The sequence below is a fragment of the Vigna angularis genome, chromosome 7 (assembly GCF_016808095.1).
Source record: "Vigna angularis cultivar LongXiaoDou No.4 chromosome 7, ASM1680809v1, whole genome shotgun sequence".
Taxonomy (NCBI): domain Eukaryota; kingdom Viridiplantae; phylum Streptophyta; class Magnoliopsida; order Fabales; family Fabaceae; genus Vigna; species Vigna angularis.
The window spans coordinates 23,792,952-23,800,996 of record NC_068976.1 but is presented as its reverse complement, the minus strand read 5'-3'; the positions used below and the strand labels follow the sequence as shown (position 1 = coordinate 23,800,996).

Here is an 8,045-nt window from a genome sequence, read left to right as displayed (position 1 = left end):
ACCATCACATATAAGATGTTCTCTAATTTGAGTTGCGTTCAACTTTCTCTCATTCAAACAGTTCACACAAGGACATCTAAACTTCACTTCATCATTAGTTCTCCCCTCATTACGTTGCGCAAATTGTATAAATTCCTCTACACCTCTCTCGTACTCAGCACTAATACGTGGTAAATTAATCCAATTTCGATCCATATTCCTAAATATTACATAAATAATATTTTAAGGTTTATAAATAATACAAGAACTACAACACACATTACCAAAACTATAGCAAAAACCATATCATACATTACCAAAACTATAACAATTTCATGCACTATCAAAATTAAAGCAAAAATTATACCAAAACTATAGAAACTTCATACATTACCAAAACTATAGCATTATGCAAAAATTAATGAAGCAATCACGTTAAAAATGCAAATGGACATAAATACCTGGAAGAGGAACGGCGGCGGAGAGGGTGAAAAACGCAACACAACGGCGGCGGCGGCGGAGAGGGTGAAAAACGCCAGAAAATCACGATTTTGAACGGCTAAAACTCGTTTTTAAAGTCAAAAACGAATAATGACCGAACAATTTTGAGTTTAAACGGTTAAAAACGCAAAATCTGAGATGAAGGGTGGTTCGGAGGAAGAAGAAACGCGAAAACAGCGAGGAAGACGATGCACTGTTCCAAGTTTTGTTTTTTAACTCTGAACGGGGGAATCTACCGCGGTTCACTACTTAACCGCGGTATAAAAGGGTTATATGCCGCGGTTTAACCCCCAACCGCGGCATATACTAATTTAAAAAATTATCAGAAATGGCATTTTTGAAATTATATTCAAACTATATGCCGCGGTTCAGCGGGCAACCGCGGCATAAACATCGAAATATTTCAAATTAATATTAAAATAATTTCATATAGGAGAATATGCCGCGGTTCCCCAGAGAACCGCGGCATATACCCCTGAAACGTGTTCAACACAACTGTCTCCCCAACTGCCTTTCAGAGAATTTCAGAAGTTACAAGGGGTATATGCCGCGGTTCTCTGGGGAACCGCGGCATATACCCCCTGTAACTTCTGAAATTCTCTGACTGGCAGAGAAGTTGAGACGTTACAGGGGTATATGCCGCGGTTCCCCAGAGAACCGCGGCATATACCCCCTGTAACTTTTCAAATTCTCTGACCTAGTCAGCACCTGCAATAAATTAGCAGGGTATATGCCGCGGTTGTGCAGAGAACCGCGGCATATACCCTGTTATTTAATTTTTTATTCATACGTGGCGTCAAAGGCAATGGTTGACTGGGGTATATGCCGCGGTTCCCCGTAGAACCGCGGCATATATGTTCGTTTTATTTACAAAACTGCCACCGCGCACCATTATGCTGCGGTTTTCGTTGAACCGCGGCATAATGTGCGCTGTAAAAACCCGATTTTTTACTAGTGACTCCCTGGCTCAAATGCAAATAGCATTTGAATTGTTGTTAATAAGTTAATTTAGTTTACTTATGTTACAATTCACTAAAGAATAACTAGAAGTGAATGCATTATACAATAGAAATAAGCCAAAAAAAACTCTTTCCTGTGTTGCAAAAAATAAAAAGAATAGTTGTTGTGAAAGGTACTGATTGCTTGTGTTAGAAAATATATGTGCAAGATTTGACGTATATGAAATTTATTTTTTGTGGCAGCTAATTCACCGAAAAGCATTAAAGCTAATGAATAATTTTTTTATGGCTTTGTTTTCATCATGTTGTGGTGTTTTCTTTTTTGTGATTAAGATGAAAGTTGCAACAAAAGAAAAGAAAGGAATGCGCACAACATAGATGCTTTTATCAATGAGTAATTATTTGTACTAATTGCAACTTAGTATAATGATTCTCTTATTGTCTTTTGTTATTTTTTTTTCATTCAAAAAGTTTGAATTTGAGACTTGTATACTTATTGAGTTATACGTGTTGCTTGTTAGATGCATTATTTGAATTATATGTTATTGTTACTGTATAATTGCATTTGTTGTTTTTAGAAGCTCAATGTTATATTAATTAACCTTTTCTATTAGTTTTTGAAAACTCGAAAGTTACTAAAGCATATGTTTCCATGCATTATTACTTTTATGCGTCTAGGAACATTTGGTTTACTCTAATTATGTGTGTTAAAGGATTTGGTTTTGTTCAGGCTTTTGTGGTTGGAGCCACTGCTATTGCTGACTTGGTCAAGACAACCTTAGGCCAAAGGGAATGGTAAAATCTCTTGGTTCATTTGTTTAAGTGGTGGTGTTTAATGCTTTATTTTCTACGCCAATTCATATGTCTTGGATGTGATTACTGTAGGATAAAATTTTGAGTCTACAAGTAGAGGACGGGAAATTACTCTTATTAATGATGGGCTAAATCTTGAAGTCCCTCCATATTGATAATCCAACTGCTAAAGTCCTTGTGGGTATCCTTATCAATCTTGTGGTGGATAAGTCTCGGTCGAATGGTGGCAAAAGCTTAGTGGAATGGACAAGGCCTTTGCTGAGAGATCAGAAAAACCTTTATAGCATCATAGATTGTAGACTATAAGGGTCACACTAGTAAAAAAAAGGCTTTCTACAGCGCACATTATGCCACGGTTCAACGAAAACCGCAGCATAATGGTGCGCGGTGGCAGTTTTGTAAATAAAACGAACATATATGCCGCGGTTCTACTGGGAACCGCGGCATATACCCCAGTCAACCATTGCCTTTGACGCCACGTATGAATAAAAAATTAAATAACAGGGTATATGCCGCGGTTCTCTGCACAACCGCGGCATATACCCTGCCAATTTATTGCAGGTGCTGACTGGGTCAGAGAATTTGAAAAGTTACAGGGGGTATATGCCGCGGTTCTCTGGGGAACCGCGGCATATACCCCTGTAACGTCTCAACTTCTCTGCCAGTGATCATTTCCCATTAAAGGAGCCATAAAAGTTGTTATGTAGGCTTTCAAATGCTTGAGTCCTCACCCAAATGCAAGGCCAATTATGAGTGATGTGGTGAAGGTGTTGGAGCCACTTTAGGACATATATTGGTTTGAAAGTTGAAATTGAAGCAATTTTATAACGATTTTGTTTAGTTCATCGACATTAGTTCAACACTTTTCAATTCAACTAGTTATTTTTGATCATTTTAGATTTTTTAGTCCATTTTGCAACGTTTCTTAAACATTATGTAGTTTTTTCTATATTTACATTTTAATTGGCAATGAATGAATGTATTTTATCTTAAATTATAAAAAAATTAATTTTGAATTATTTTTATGCATTTTATAATTTTATATAATTTATTTATTTCTTATCTTAAAAAGCAGATTTTATTAAATTAATAAATTATGAATATATCTGAATAATTATAAATAAAAAAGGTTTTAAACTTCTATAAAAATAATAAAAATAATAGTCACTGATAAAAGAGTTTATTACGAAAAAACTTCCCTAATATAAATATGATAACATGTTCCAAAATAAAAAGAAAAACTTCACTAAATAATAATTTTTTGTTTTTGTGATGATTCTAAGGTGAAGATAGATTGGGGAGACATCTTTGTAAACCATGTCTCTTACACACTGTAACAGCAAGCCTCGCAATAAATTATGTCTATCCGGTAACAGCAAATAAAGCAATTGTCTCCTTTGTAACCACCAGCTACTTGCCCAGAATCATAACCACCACCAACTTTTGGGATACTAACACTAACACCTTCAAGGTTTTTCGCATCACCCATTTCCTTTACCTTTTTTCCAACCTCACCTGCACACACGTTAACTCATCAATAACTTTCAATTACCTCTATAGATCTTTTCATACTTAGCTCTATATATTCAAAATCTCAAAAACTATATATTACATAAACTAAAAACAATTATTCAAGAATAAATACAAATATAATAAATAATGACATAAAAAATATCAGAAAACATAATAATTATATTATCTAACATGTTAACATAAATACACCACATGTAATTTTAACTTAATTAAAAAATATAATACTTTTAAATATTAATCGTGATAAAAACTTAATAAAAATTCATTTAAAATGAACTAAATCTAGAATAATTTAACACTTAATTAAAGTTAAAATAAAATATGGCTACAAATGGTCAAAACTTGTAGGAATAAAGTATAATTGCAGGGCAAGAATATTTAAGTCAATAAAAAGTCATAAAATGTTTATAATAAATCTACACTAATAATATATTTCAATAAATGTATTGTAAATTTAAATATTTAATTACTTTTTTAAAAATATACATTTATTCTTTAAAATACTACAGAAAAAAATTAACAAAATGATAGGAAGTTCACCTTCTATCAAATTCCTGGGTGCCACCTCTGAGGAGATTAAGAGTATGACGAACAGGCCCAAGATTAGTTTTGCCATATTCAAACCCATCTGCAGATCAAATATGTTTGGTGACCATAAAATTAGTGAAAAATATTAACCATATATATAGCAGAAGGAGGGACAACTATGAAATTTTTTCACAATTTGAAGAGTTAAGAGCAAATTTATTTTTATAAAAGAAATTATCAAAATTGTTAAAATAATTGTAACCCACCAATCTATATATATTATTCAAATTTTATATAAGAAAACGATCTTATTATATTGGTTTACCCATCCCCTCAATGTCATCCATAGCTAAGAATATGATTTCCAGACACCTTGATAATAGCTATTCATATTATTAAAGAATACTTCAGTAAACTTTTTTTTACGTAATATTTTATTTATTTTAAAAATATTTACATTTAATTACTTATGTTTCATTTTTTATCTTAAGACTATTCATGAAAATTTAATTAAAATATAAAGATGTTAATAATTTTAATAAATTCATAATAATAAAATACATTAAGCTTTCATATTTAATCGCTAGGGAGGTTAGAGAAGGAGAGGGAAGAGAGACAAGAATATATATATATATATATATATATATATATATATATATATATATATATATATATATATATATATATATATATATATATATATATATATATATATATATATATATACCTTTTGACATTCATGAAACTGCCCATAAAATCCGATGGTTTTTTAATCAAAGATGGTCATATACACTAAATGATATGCTAATTAGAACAACAGTATAATAATAACCCCTAATTGCTTGCTTTGATTTGTAGTTGAAGTATTTGTCGGGTGATGTAAATTATGCTTAGTTTTGTCTTAAAGTCTTACTTGAAAGGAAATAAACACTTTAGTATATACTTTTTCGAAGGCCGTTATTAAAATTTATATAATTTGAATTTACCTTTTTAAATAATTATGTTTAGTTATAATTTAAATTATTTTACACATTTTATATTTTAGTGAATGAATAATTTACATTTTGTCTTTGGGTTAAATATGTTTACAATTTGTTAAATATGCTTATAATTCGTGTAACATTACAACTATGTAGTTTATTTATTTATTTTTTTGTCATTAAAAAAGAAAAAGAAGGTGTTTTTAGTATCTTATTTAATACGATGAAAATATTAATTACTGCCATTATTAAGAACTAATTATAGCGGATAGATACAGTTATATAATAGGTTAGAGTATTTGTATATATTACATTTTATATTATATTTAAATATTTAGTTATATATATATATATATATATATATATATATATATATATATATATATATATATATAGTAGAGTTGTCAAAATGGATAACCCGGTTCGATCCGATCCGATCCACTACGGGTTGAACATTTAGTGAGTCAACCCAACCTGGTTCACTTATTAGCGAGCTGGAAAAACTCAAACCTGGCTCGACCTACCATGGGTTGGTGGGTTAAACGGGTTGACTCACTGACTCATTTAATTATAAGTTTTTTTAAAAATAAAATTACAATTTTTTAATTCAAATCTAAATAAACGTCATACTAAAATGATGTTAAACTCCAAAGATAATTCAAAATAAATAAAAAAAGTATCATACAATCCAAGCGTAATCTAAAAACATGTACAAAAGGCGAATAAATAAGTTTTTAATATTGATAATTTTTGTATCACTTGTCTATTTATAACAGTAGAGTGTTGAATAGATAAATGGGTTAAATATGTTTTTCGTCCCTTAACTATCACACGATTTTGGTTTTAGTCCCTACTCAAAAACTTTGATGGTTTTTAGTCCTTATAGTTTTGAAACTCTTACTATTAGTCCTTAAAATTGGTCGGCGTTAACTTTTAGTAGATGTGGCAAACGACGAGACCACGTTTTATGCTAGCTGCCCTCTTCACTCTTTGCCACGTTGGTTGTTTAAGTTTTGAAATGAGATTAAGTATGTAAAGTGTGCATTTGGTTGAAGCGCACATCATCATCTCTTATAAATGAGATTTTAAGAAGTTGGGTTCTTCTTCGTCAATGCACTTGGGGGCAAAGAAAGCTCAGGAGGTAGATTTAATTTCTTTCATCTCATATACCCTACACCCTTCTCAAGGGCTCTTGGACATCACACTCTTTCTCGTCTTCAGAGGCAAATTTAATTTCTTTTATCAAATTAACAAAATGGGTGTTGGAGAATCATAAGAATAACCAAACTATGTCGTCGTGTTTTCAAATGCAGGGGTTTCAGGGGAACCTTTACTTTCGTGAACAAGTGCGATTACACGGTGCAACCAGGGATTTTAGGCACGCCGGAACTCGCAAGCACGGGCTTTGAACTCGCCAAAGGGGTTCCAGAAGCTTTCAGGCTTCGACCGGTTGGTCCTGTAGATTCTGGGCAGAATTGGTTGCCAATTTGACAATTCCGGCAGCGGGACATGCGCCACTACCGACTACGGTTCCGGAGAGGTCAACTGCAACGGCGCCGGAGCCTCCCAGCCGGCGAATCTCGCCGAGTTCACTCTCGGTACCGCTTCCATGGACTACTACGACGTGAGCCTCGTCGACGACTATAATCTGCCGATGATGGTGGCGGCGAGAGGCGGGTCGGGGTCCTGCGCCACCACAGGGTGCAGCGAGGATCTCAATCGGAGTTACCCATCGAAACTGAGGGTGGAGGGCGAAGACGCGTGTCAGAGCGCGTGCGACGAGTTTGGGAAACCGGAGTATTGCTGCAACGACGCGTTTGGTAACCCTTCGACTTGCAAGCCTTCTATTTACTCTGAAATTTTCAAGTCTGTATGTGCCAAAGCCTATAGTTACGCGTACGATGATGCCACTAGCACGTTCACGTGTTCCGGCGCCGACTACACAATAATATTTTCCCCCTCTTCTCCTAGGTAAAGAAAGTAACAAAAACAACCTTAGTTTCATTTAGTCCTTAGTTTTATGCTTCTTACTTGTTGATTTGAATTCATGTAAGAGCAAAATGAATGGTGATTGAGATTTGTTTTGTTGTTTTGCAGTTTGAATTCTTCAGCAGATTCGAGTCCAAAGGGAACGAATTATGGGTCTGGGAGTGTGACGGGGACAGGTTCATCGGTGGAACAATCTGAATTGGCTACTTCGTGGTTAGCCGACATGGCAACGACGACAAGGGCCTCGCGAGCACGACCTTTTGTGATTTTGCCCCATTAAGAACCCTAATTGTTAATCTGATTTCAATTAACAACACGTGCCAATCACTTAATCTCATGAATAAAAAGAAAACCATCGTGGCAAAGAGTGAAGAGGGCAGCTAGCATAAAACGCGGCCTCGCCGTTTGCCACATTTACTAAAAGTTAACACCGTCCAATTTTAAGGACTAATAGTAAGAGTTTCAAAACTATGAGGACTAAAAACCATCAAAGTTTCGAGTAGAGACTAAAACCAAAATCGTGTGATACTTAAGCGACGAAAAACATATTTAACCCTAGATAAATCTATAATATTTTTCTCTTTGAAACGTCTTATTCTTTATCACCATGTACAATATAATAAAAAAATGTTAACTAATAATATTGAAACACAAAATAATAAATAATTAAATTAAATTAGGTGGGTTGGTGAGCCAACCTGGCTCACCACGGGTTCAACCTGGTAAGCCAGATTCTAAGTGAGCCAGGTTAAAAACTAACATG

The 8,045-nt window shown here is 33.7% G+C and overlaps 1 pseudogene; it reads left to right on the top strand.

Annotated features, from left to right (window-relative positions):
- Positions 1-5,818: 5,818 nt before the first annotated feature.
- Positions 5,819-7,562, top strand: LOC108336561 (thaumatin-like protein 1; annotated as a pseudogene).
- Positions 7,563-8,045: the final 483 nt, after the last annotated feature.